A 12459-nucleotide genomic window follows, 5' to 3' on the forward strand; every position below is an offset into this window, starting at 1 on the left:
TTTTATTTTCAGGTGGAAAAATAAAGAGCAATGCGACATTTACCACTGTGTGATAGCTTACAACACCGGTGACATTTAGGATATCTGATCTGAAGAATTTCTTATCGTTTACTTCCATCGGTCTTTTCTCCTTCCTCCATCTGCGTTGTCCTCCTCCAGCTCTCCTCTGTCGAAATAACATGGAGGTGCACAAAGACACACATGCCTGGGAATTGATTTGACTGGTTCAGAACTTACAGGGGGCAAAGGAGAGCACTCATGGAGAAGTTTGTACAATTGATTTCTGGAGGGCTTGAGTTTCAGGACCCACTCTTTTCGCTCACTCTGGCTCACCAACTCACAGCCTCACATATACGCTCTTTTAGTCTCTTTCCTTCTGCCTGTGTGTTTCCTGGGGCTTTAGATATGTACTTTCAGGATAACAGTGGAGATAAGGTTATACTGAGTCTGCGGTGTCTCAGCTGTGAAGTTTTAAAGGAGTAAAAAGCAACAAAACCCCCTCAAACTCCTATGGAAGATGTTGTAGTTGAGTTAACTAAAAGACTTAATGCAATGAGTGTGTTCATTTGAAGATAAGAGATTTTGCCTGGAAAACTCAGCAATCCAAGAGTTTCTAAATTAATGTCCCTGTTTACCCCAGTCTAATGTGTACCAGTTAATCACAATTTAAAGTTTCACCATTTTTGCATCAAAAGTAGATTGTCAGCAAATAACCAGCATGTATTGAGCTCATAGAGAATGCATAAGGCTGTTACTTTAAGGCCATCTCATTTACTGTTTTGATACTTTGTCATGATGTCACTATTCCATCAGACAGTAAAATGGAAAATGGACTGTGCTGTAAAATGACTGTAAATAATTACCCCAACCTCCAAAGTCCCTTAGAAAGTAAAAGGCTATGGTGGATTTCCTCTCCAACAATGGCCCAGTTCCAAAAATGATAATAATAATAAAAAGTTAAAAAAAAAAAAAAAAGTATTGTTCTTAGAACTCAAAATTTCACAGATATTTGAAAGTTTTCAAAAGCATTTTAGAACTTTTTTTCAGATAATGGGAGGAAAGGGTCCCATCTTATTTGTATGAGCCGGAATATAACTGATGAACCAGCCCATGACAGATGCTAACGTAAATGCTGAGTGGAAGTGACAAAGATAATGATTATCTTAGAGGCACCAATTTATTTTATTCCTAACCAAAGTATTTTTAATGGATTTCCATTCATGTTTTCCCTAAATACTATATTCTGCTGCTACAAACTTTATAAACAGAACACAGGAATTCATTTTGTGAGTTGCATGTAACTTAACTTGATGAAGCGCTAGAAATGTTAGTTTGTTCCGTCCTGCACTGCATATCACTTTTTCTGTTAAAATTAATAAACATTCACTGCTTGGACTTAGTGTTGACCAAATGATGCCTGTGTGTGGTGCACCTAAAAATGCCATCACATTATTTGGGTTATTTTATAATTTTTAAATATTTTCATGTATAATTTATTCTATTTTTTTCCCCAAAAAATGAACAAATTATATTTTGCTTGCATTTCGGTTTAATAATCTGCCTGCATCTATAGCGCTTTCCTGAGGTTGGGATGATAGCAGCAGTGACGAAGCGGAACCTTTGTTTGGGGGGCGTTGCTTCCGGGTTGGTTTTGGGGCGGAGTTCCGGTTTGCCGCAATTTGGATGCTAACGGCAGCGCCTCGGTCGTCATTGTTGACTTCTGTTTTAATATCCTTCAGGTCAGTACACGGTGAAAACACACCAAAAATACTCTGTAAGATGTTTACCTCTTATTTGGCCAATATATAGTATACTGTGTATGTTGTGTTATGGTTTTTGTGTATTGTTTTACCAATAGTTGCCAATTTTATCAGACCGAGGGTAAATTTGGCAGTGCTGGGAAAGTCCCGCGAGGGAAAGTAATTAGAAGGCCGTTATATCTTACTAACTGTGTGAAGTTAATTATTACCTGTGAGAAAAGTAAACCAGGCTTATAAGACAATGGTTATGCAAAACATTAATACTGTGTACACTATAAAAGGTTTGTCTGTAAACAAATAAAGAAAAACGCAATCTGGATGCTTCCGTCGTCATTGCATTATCCTTCAGATTGTGCTCATCACTGTTATAGCAGTTCTGACACTCGGGACCTGTAACATGTGCAACATGTGGATTCATGGCAGGGTTTACTTGTTCAAGTGAACCCATAGTGAGTGCGTTTCCCTGGTTATTATTCCAGGCAGTTGTGGCAGATAATAAAGCAATTTTAAAGGTTACAGAAGGATATATAGTTTGGATAGCGCAATCTGCCCTGGTTCTCCTAATTCACCACATTCATGTTTTATTTCCCTGAATAACTGGGAAACCTTTGCAGATTTTTCCCAAATCACCCTGAACAAGAACTAGTCAGCCAGGTTAAAATGAATTAAGCCATATTCCATGTGAACTTTCTGAACTAAGTTTCCCGCTTCAATTAGCATGATTTGTGTGAAATATTCTTTATAATATATAGGTGAGTCATGACATCATTCACTAAGAGAGTCAAAATGTTGCTGCTATTCTCTGCAGCATCCCTTGCCCATTGCAAAGTGGGGTGCAAAACAAATCAGTTGAATCCGTTTTCAAATGAAGGTGTTTATGCACAACACAATCTGTCTACTCTTCTTACATGAAGTACTGAACACAAGCAACTCCTCTGAAGAATAAACATCATTGAAAACCCAGAGAATATATTGTAAATAGTTCTCCTTTCTGCACATTACCCTTCTTACTTAGCTTGCTACATACTGCCTCCTATCAGGAATTTACAGAAATGACTTTATTGGTAGGTTATATTTTATCAAGTTAAATAATGATTAGAAATAAACTGACATTGGTATTTTGTACTATAGCAAGAGTATGTTTTTCCCCCCATTCTGGTTAATGTTAAATAGAAAGACAAGCATAGATATGGTTTGCATCACAACTTCCATTTAACTAAAAAAGCTCATTTTTATTTTAATCACTTATGAACTGTATATAAGAAGCTGGAATCTGTTTCTGGCCATCTGATGTCTGACTGCACTTCCTCTAAAATCCTTGTATATTTGTGAAGGAGGAAAGTCTGGCAAAGGATTAGGGGAGAACAGCAAACTGCCAAATTCTGCACAGCCTGTCAAGAGTTTGGAAAAGAAAGAGACAGGAGAGGGAAAAAATGTCAAGAAGGAGACTGCAAATGAGGCTTCTTTCAATAAGGGGAATCGATGAGATGCAAGAAAAGATGTTGTGTGCATTGATGAAAAGTGTCCATGGGCAAACACGGTATGTGTATGTAGGAGAGATGTTAGGCTGTGAAGAAAGTGAAAATGAGAATAGAGTGTGGCATTGAGGAGGCTGAAGAACACTGTTTGTTTTCCCACCATATTTCCAATGCAATTTTTTTTTTTTTTACATGGAGTGAGGCCATTGTTGCAAATTGTGGATAGAGCAGACTTTGTTGAACCAGCTCAAAAAAGATAACGGTGGACCATAAAAAAACAAACAAAAAAGAACTGCAACCTTTATAAATCAGTGTAATCTTCTTCTAATTGATGATTCTCTTGAATAGCCATAAAGTCATCTACAGGTTTTGTAATTATTTTTAGGCTGCTGCCGTTTGTTGTATTTAGTTCCCTGGTCTGGTCCTTTTCTAAAAAGATGTGATTGTTGAGGACACACCTTCTGCAGTTGTCCATGTCACCAGGCCTTGAGGGGTGTGCACTTTTTTTACCATCAGCCCCATCATGGCAGATGAGCGCCAACAAATGCATGCGCTCTAGACGAAATAACCTTCCTCTTAGATGTCTATTAATATTTCATTTGCATTTGCATCCAGTGTATTTAAAGTGGAGCCTTGTGTTAAAGAACAAAATCTTTGTACTCATTCAGCCTTGATGTCAGCTGCTCTACTAATCTCCTTTCTCAGTGTTGGCAGGACATATGTTAAGAACACAATGACCCTGAGGTTGTACATGATCTAGTGAGAGGTTTGTCCTCATGTAGTCATGATGTCATTAGTCACTGATGGCCTTTGAAGCTGATACAACAATGGCTGGGTGCAGAAGGTGAGAAAGCTTAGAGACTAAGGCAATCATTGTGTCTTTTCTCCACCTTTTGTTTTGATAATGTAATAAATACAGCTAGACAAATCCCCAAAAGTGATGCAGTATTGGCCGATTGGATGCCATCTTTTGTAATCTTAACATCCATAAATGCAGAGTTCACTCTTTAAAGATTTTAGTTGAATTGACCTTTCATTGTGACGTTGGCAGCCAAAGTAAAGCTGGGAGTACAGCAGTGGCTTGCAGTATCATACTTTAACAGGTATTCACAATATTCTGACAAACTTAGTCAAAATCTGCAGAGAAATAAGTTTATTTTCATATGTTTTTCTTTCAATACTCACAGGTATTAATGTTTTTTTTTTTGTTTTTTTTTTTGCCATTTCTTGCAGAAGGACATCAGCTTAAAGTTCCCTTCAGCTTGCCAGTTTTTCATTCAAACAGTGACAATGAGCCGGTGTGACACCTTATTTTCAGTACCAGCTGTGTGCAAAGAACAACGTGAACCTTTCTGTCTCACCATCAGTCAGAGGAGGTAAAAAGTTACTGTTGACCTCGTTAAGGTTTGAAATGGGATCATTTTATGAAAACGACAATAATAATAATAATAATAATAATAATAATAATTTGAAGAGCACATCTGTGGTTTGTAACTGTAATTTTAATTTTAATTATCTTTACATGCCATGTTTTAATTCGGATTTTTCCAGATTGAACAGAACTATACAGCTCAGGTGGACGGCCAGGTCTTGGTAGTTTTGCGGCTGTGTCATATTATTCCCATTCTCAGATGACACATTGAACAATGAATGCTGTGTGAGATGTTTCAAAGCTTGGCTTGATTATTGCCTCAAACTTTATCACATGTTGACCCGTCTTGGTGTTTCTTGACCTTTATGATGCTGTTTGTTCCCTAATGTTATGGCTATGGCGTTGGATGCTTTGTAATTTATCTCTAGTGTGATAGAGTAAAGTGAGCTGAACACAAATGAATGGCAACATTTTCCGATTATTACTTGTAAATAATTTAAAAAAACATGTGTCCTATTCCATTCACTTAGGTTTGTGCTCTACTTTCCATTGATCTATTGCAAGAAATCCCTAGAATACGTAGTGGTTTGTGGCTGTATTATGACAAAATGTATGAATGCATCAAGTCCATGTTAAAACCTTAAAATGGTTTCTCTATGCCATCTCCTATTTTTGGCTGTTTCTCATTATCTAGAAAGAGAAGAGGCAAATGATTTGTAACCAAGTATAACATTGTCTGTGCGGGTAACAACACCATCCTTTAAGGTAAAGTGTATTGAATGAAGATGGAAAAAGCACAAAGAAGTCCCAAACCCAAAGGTCCTCTACTCTCCATCTACTGTCTGCTGTAGGGGCTCTTGAGCATGTTGTTCACACAGAGGCACATCCATCTTCTTTTTATCCCAAATTACTTGCCGTCTGTGATTCTCACTCCCCGTATAAATGAAGTGGGTGTAAGAGGGTGGGAAAGTGGTGGGCTGATGGATGTTATTAAAGGTGTTGCATGGCTAATCAGTGGAAAGGAGACAAGACTGTGAGGGTTGGGAGAGGAGGTGAAAGAGAGAAAGAGGGTATAATCAGAGATGGCTGTGTTAGCAAAGGCGCAGTGTCTTTGAGGGAGCAGAGAAAGAAAAGGCAAAACGGGGCAGAGACAGGAAAAGGGAAAGAGGATGTTGTTCCGGCTTAGATGTTATGATGTCAGTTTGGTTTATCTCCATCAGTGGCTCTGACTGACCAGAGAGGTCATGCCACCCCTGCTAGCTGAGTGAAACTCTATGTTTATGAAAAGGTAAATGCAGGTAGCTCCCCTCTTGCCCTCTTCTTTTCTCCATTTTTGTCCCTGGCTGGCTTCTCACTCTCCATTTAGAGAGTGAGAAAGTGTGGATCTTTATTTATAAATCATTGTACTCCCAAATCTTCCACTTGGCCTATTTGGTTTCAGGAACCACATCATGCACTTGCTTTACTCTCTATATGCAACCCTTTCATATCTTTCCCAAAATATGTTTATCTTCATAATTATACATATTTTTAGTGATGTAAAGCTTCAGAGTACAGTACACTTTTACCAAAATGTTCAGTCTTTTTCAAATATATTCCCTTTTAAGTCAATGAACTGTTGATGTCTTAAATTCCTGAGTTCTTTTCTAATACTGTTAAATAAGGATATTTACATGTGCAACAATACCAGCTTAACTGTTATTTATCACTGCAGTCTTAAATACCATATGAGAAATAATGGACATGGAAAATCAGAGTAAATAACACAAAAATCCATGAAGGTTTAATCAGTGATATTTTTGTGCTCCTCATGGTCGCTGTTTTTATTATTTCTTAATAAAAGCAAACTGAATTGGTAGCTTTTAAAATCCTGGAGGTGCATTTGAAGTTAAGTGGATCGGGCAGAAAGGAGAAGCATTTGGCGCTTGTAAATTAAGTTTTATACACATCCTGCTACCCAGCATTGTAGAGGAAGCAGACTCAGTCTAATAGGAGGCATGCACAAAGTGATGTCACTCAGATGGTGTTAAGACCTCAGGTAGTAAGACAGTTAGACAGCTAGAATTAGAACCTAAAAACATATGTATCATATATCCTGTCATGTTTTACAATAATTACCATCTTACCTTCACTTATTAAGTTAGTGGGAGCTACTTAGTTTGTTCTAAACTAAGTAAACTAAATGTTTCCAAGAATTTGGGGCATTAAGAAAATTGTCTGGTAGACATGTAGGAATGCCACTCACTGAACTTTTTTCTCCTTTGCATTATAAATCAAATTACTCTCTTGACTCAAGCCTAACGTATATACACCATCAGATTTTGTGTAAATTGTTCTCTCTCCTCCAGAGCTGGAAGAAAGGAATGACGTCATTCTTTTGTTGCAGTCCTGGTTTGGGAGTTCTTGCAGCTTGTTCTTGACACACATTCTGCTTAGACCATTTTTGTGTGTTTTGTGGTGTTAATAAACTGGTGTGTGACTGGACTTCCCAGGAGCTCTGCCCTTGAGGTCTTGTTAGGTAGGAACCTTCCAAAAACAGCCAGAAAAAAAACAACTTTGTTTCTGTTTTTGTGGAGTACGTAAAATCCTAATTTTCTGTCAATTTGTTTGTAGTTTATTGAAATAAGGGCTATGAAAGAAAACACAAAGGCCTGTTTTTCACCGATCAAATGTTGCTTTTAAGAGGTGAAGATTACCACAAGGCAGAAAACGGCTTGAAATGGTATTTTCTCAAAACATGTGCTTTTAATTATATCCCACGAGAACCAATATAATTTAGAGTAACAGAGTTTTCTGGCACTAAATAAATGTTGAAATATGGGGTCATGACATAATTGCTGACTACACCTGAACAAAGCATTTAGTCTCTCTGTTGTTTTCTGGCTGAGCTTCTATACTAACTTCCTGCATCTCTTTTTCTTTAATTTTCTCTTTCTTTCCATTTATTTCCTCCAGAGGATTAAATAACAACAGCAGTCATAAGGGAGTTGTTAGATTTAAATCTGCCATGTGCCTCGGTGATTATTTCTTTCAGAATAATTCACAGGTTAATCATGATTCCCTTGAGATAAAAAACAAAAGATTACCAACTGGCTTCCCTTTGTTTCAAAAATATAAATATGAAGCCTGAAAGGTCAGTTGTGGTGTTTAATTATTATATTACAGCAGTTAGACCAAGCCTCATTTGAACTCTAATTTATTTGCAGCATATATTTACATTAATTCATCTTAAAATTCTGAATTTCAAAGCCACTACTCCATTTAAAATGAAAATGCTCGCCATTCTTGACTTGAGTGAAATTTTCATCATTTTCAAATTTTTACATCAGCTGACAATACATTTTCTGTATCATTGAAGCATTGATTTACAACAGCTAATAAAAATTTACTATTTTGTTTAATTTTTATTTTACTTTGATTACACTACCAAAGTAAATAGCTTGGGGAAAGTTATTAATAAAAATTTGTGTATATTTAAAAGCCAAGTCAGTAATCCTTTAACATGACCACTATTATAGTTTACAAATGAAAACAGGTGTCAGGTATCCATTATAGTACATTCATTGACAAATTAATTGTATTAATCTGCCTTTAAATGGAGTTTTAAATCTCTATGATCACAGGGTTTTCTTTAAAACAGTAGTAAGCCTGACTTTTGCAACAATTCTAGTGTTATTTATTGCTGTTTTTTAAATTTGAATGATTTTGAGTTACACAATTTATACTTTTACCTGAATCATAAAAAAATTAGTAGCAATCTATAAACAAACATTGGTTTTCGGTATTATCAGTAAATCATTTCTTTTTATTGTCAAAGTAAACGTTTGAGGAGTCTTTTTGTTTTGTCGCCCAACAGGCCTGTAGGTAAGCCTTGCATTTGGTCTATTGGACGTATTGGAATAACAGAAAGGTAGACGTATGATATACTTTTAGCCCTTTTTTACACATTTTTTGCAAATAACCTAATTACAGGATAACAAAGCAGATACATTTAGCTTTTTATTATCTATAAAGTTGATTAATGAACATTGTGACCTTTCTATGTGGTTGATAATCAAGAGCATCCTGGTGCTGGTGAGTGAAGATGTTGCCCGATTCAACATGCTTATTTAATCTTCCTGTCACCTCGATGCCTAAGAGTTGCCCATTAAGTTAAGCACGAGCCGACGTTCTCAGCTCTATGGACTGTGACTGTGAGTTTTGTTTTCGGAGCAGACTAACAGCGCCTCATGAATCAGCGGAGCGTGATGTTTCAGTATGGCAGCCAGACGGGCACAAATCCTGCAACACCCTTCTCTTCAAATGTCAGTCCCATCCAATTACATATTTGAGTGATGTCATTGCCCACAAGGGGATGCCACCAATAAAGTTCTATGTTTGTCACTGGGCTTTTGTTTTTCCTTCCTGTGTTTTTCTTTTTGTTTGTTTTGTTTTGTTTGTTAGTTGTTGTTTTTTTTTCAAATATAAAAGCTTCTTGGAGAGCTTATCGTGGGCGCCGGAACAATGCATTCAGTGACAGAGGAGACCTGTGAGCTGTTACAGTGTCATGTTCCATGCTGTAGAATCCTCATTGTGTTTCTCTGATTTTCTTGGGTCATGTCTGTAGTTGGTATTCATTTGCCAGCAGTTTGGACCACCTACACACTGGCTATATTTACAAGAACGTCTGCACGCTGCTGTGGACTTTGTTTTGATTATTGGTTGCTCTACTCACTGTCAAGCACTCACAATATCTGCTTTTGTTGCAATATTAAAATGTGTGCGTACTCTTCAATAGCATGCTGTGATCTTCAAAAACTGATAATGGATCAATAAACAATGAGCTCGCAGCAGTGTTTCTTGCTAATGCAGTGTATTTTGAGATCTATTTTGCCTCAGGCTGTAGGCAGTAAAAACATAAATCCTTTGTTGCCTTGGAAATGGATCTAAAAATGAACTTAACATTTGCCAGTTGAGTCTTATGGTGTATAAATATGCATGAGTAAATTCAAGTTTTGCCTTTTAGAAATATTTCATGCAGGAAAGTTTCATGTCACAATTTTGCCTATCATCATTTTGTGGGACACAGCTGGGGGTTGTATATTTTGGTTATAATTTACAACTAAATTAGCATTTTGTCAAAGCAGATTAAGCAAAACTGACCAACTGGTTAAGTTCTTCATGTCACAGTTACTTACTACATTATTAAAGCCACTAATAATTAAACTAAGAAATTAATTTAAAAATCAACATTTTGGTAAGTTGTAAAGTGTACCTTAAAAGTAGCTCATCCTTAAGCTGCATGGGTTAATGCTTTCTGTGGTAGTAGTATGTGGCAAACAAAAAGTTTCCTAAACAAATTCTGGACTGAAGGTGAGCGGAAAGTGAAGAATAGTTTAGTGCATCCCTCTCCCCCATGTTTACCAATGCAAATACAACACAGCAAGAACTTGGATTGTCTTTGTGGGTTCTTGGAGAAGCATCAAGAACACAGTGTGCTCCCCATTATTCATGATGAGGTTTGAGGATTTCCTCTTCAACTTTTCCATGGGGAGGTTCCGGTTGTTTATTGTCATCATAGCAGCAAATCCTCCTTGCACATTTTTGTTCAATCTGTGGGTATGTGTGCTTTACATAACGACCCCTCTTTAACTCACTGCCAGAGTTGAGAAAGCCTGAAAAATTGTTGATGGCGTCACGGCATTGTGAGCTTCTAATAGTTTGAGTTAAGAGAAGACATCCATGTCGATGTATTTTAAGGCGACATCTCAAACACACTGCTTCCTTTTGTGACATCATGCCAACTTCTTTAGAAATCAGTCAAGATATCAGAAAAAAAACAAAAACAAAAAAAAACAACAACTGTGAAATGACTCCTGTACTGGGAAAGGCTGAAAGACCAATGACAGAGAAACCGTTGCTTCAAAGGCAACGTAAAAAAAACAGCTTGTGGACGCATATCTGATTTTACCCATAAGATATAAAGAACAATTCTATGAAACAACAAGGAAATTTAAATAAACTTCTCTTAAAAAATGTGCATGTTTCTGTTTAGTTCAATAACTGCAACACAATATAAACCAGGCAGTTGTACAATCTTAGCTAATGTTACTAAGACAATTACCCTGCATGTTTTAGCTGATTCATGCCATTATCATAGTTTCCCCAGACTAATTGTTACATTTGTGCAATACATAGTTTTTTATGCGTTGATGCTGTAAACAAAGCAACAGACATCTGAAGAGCAACTCCAAAGTCACGTTCTATATAAAAAGTAAACATGAGGATTATTGGTTTGTTTTAACACCCTATATTCTTTATGTTATTGCACACTTAATCTACTTAAAATGTCAACATTTTTGAACATCCAAGAATGCAGACTTCTTCTTTTCTAATTTTCATGAGGAAAACTAGATCCACAAAGCTTGTGAACTGCGGTTTATTTCTTCTTGGCTGGCTGTCAGAGCAGAGAGGGGTTATTGCCCAGGAAGGAACGTGTGCTCATGCAAATCCATACTTATCCGCCACAACATTTCCATGCTTTAATTAAGCACACTTACAAACCTGCTTCTAGCATTAATTGTGCCAATCTGCCTCCCCAAGAACAAGGAGATAAGGCATGGGAGAAATATGCAGACTTTTGCTGCCTTTTAACAGAAAAGTTTTTAATTGGTGGATCTCATAAATAGCAGAAGGTACTAGTTGGTAGTCGAGTCAGGTTGTACAGATGTTAGACTGAGTCCTGACCTTTTCTGCTGGATGCATGTTTTGCACCATTTTAAAACTTATTTCTCCAAACTCTTAATTCCCAACTAAGAAGGAAAATGTACAGCAAAAGGGTTTGACCTCTGGGCTGTACAGTTTCCTTCACTGGGCATGGGTTGCACTTATTCCCAGTGAAACCTTTACTCAGAAAGATAGTGATTAAAAAAAGGGCAAGCTTTACAGGACTGCTGGAGGTTTCTTGCTCCTTAAAAGGAATTTGATGTTCATTCCACCATGTTAACAGTCCCACTCTGCAAAGGCAGAGGAATGTTTTGTGAGTGGGGCTTTTCTCTGGGTCAGCGCTTAAAAACAGAAACAGGAAAATTGAGAGTGTCTATTCAAGTTTTGGAGCTTTTGAGGATCACACTTAAACACGTCAGACTGATTTGGCACATGGTCAACATCTGGAATTGCTCCATGTAAATGAAGCCATACAATAATGGTTTAAACGGTTTATATAAAAAGTAAATATGTAGTATTTATTACTGCATACTTGGTTATATAGCAATACAAAAAAAAATGTTCCTTTGAATTTATTGCTAATTAGATTTAAAAAATCTTTGATAGTGAATTGATTTTAAATGTTTACTTAGAGCCTTCTATATAAAAAAAGTGAAATGTGACATTTTGTATGAAGAACAACATGTTACTGTAAAAGTAAAAAAAAAAATATATATATCCCCAGCTCTTAAAACAACATTATGCTCAATAATTAGCACCAGTGAGAACTAGGAAAGCCTCAAATGAATCTTTTGTCATATAAAGACTTGATGACTCAAATGCGCTACTTCTTGCTGTTCTCTGACAGTGATTTTCTTTGTAATATGTTTTTGTCATTCCATCCAATCCTGCTCATCCTTTGTGTCGAGATGAACAAGAATCCTCACTCAGCTTAGCTCTCACTGTTCTAGTTGTTGTAAGCTATTTAATTATTTTTCAAGCTGCAGATATGGGTGAGTTTTTTTAGTGGGAGCTAAATTCTTTAATCCTCATATCTCAAGCTATAAAAATTATTATATGCATGTTTTGTTGTTCTTCCCTGCTCCTCACCATATTTGCACACAAAAAATCATGGCTTACTAATTAATTCATAGCCATCCTGATC

At 36.7% G+C, this 12459-nt stretch overlaps 1 long non-coding RNA gene across 1 annotated transcript in view; it reads left to right on the forward strand.

Moving 5' to 3' along the window:
- Positions 1-1584: 1584 nt before the first annotated feature.
- Positions 1585-12459, forward strand: part of LOC107836873 (uncharacterized) — a 66025-nt gene continuing 55150 nt past the window's right edge. Inside the window, exon 1 of the long non-coding RNA XR_001662849.1 lies at positions 1585-1739. This is a non-coding gene — a long non-coding RNA (uncharacterized LOC107836873). The remainder of the gene's footprint in view (positions 1740-12459) is intronic.

The sequence above is a fragment of the Poecilia formosa genome, unplaced genomic scaffold (assembly GCF_000485575.1).
Source record: "Poecilia formosa unplaced genomic scaffold, Poecilia_formosa-5.1.2 Scaffold94, whole genome shotgun sequence".
In the NCBI taxonomy this organism is placed as follows: domain Eukaryota; kingdom Metazoa; phylum Chordata; class Actinopteri; order Cyprinodontiformes; family Poeciliidae; genus Poecilia; species Poecilia formosa.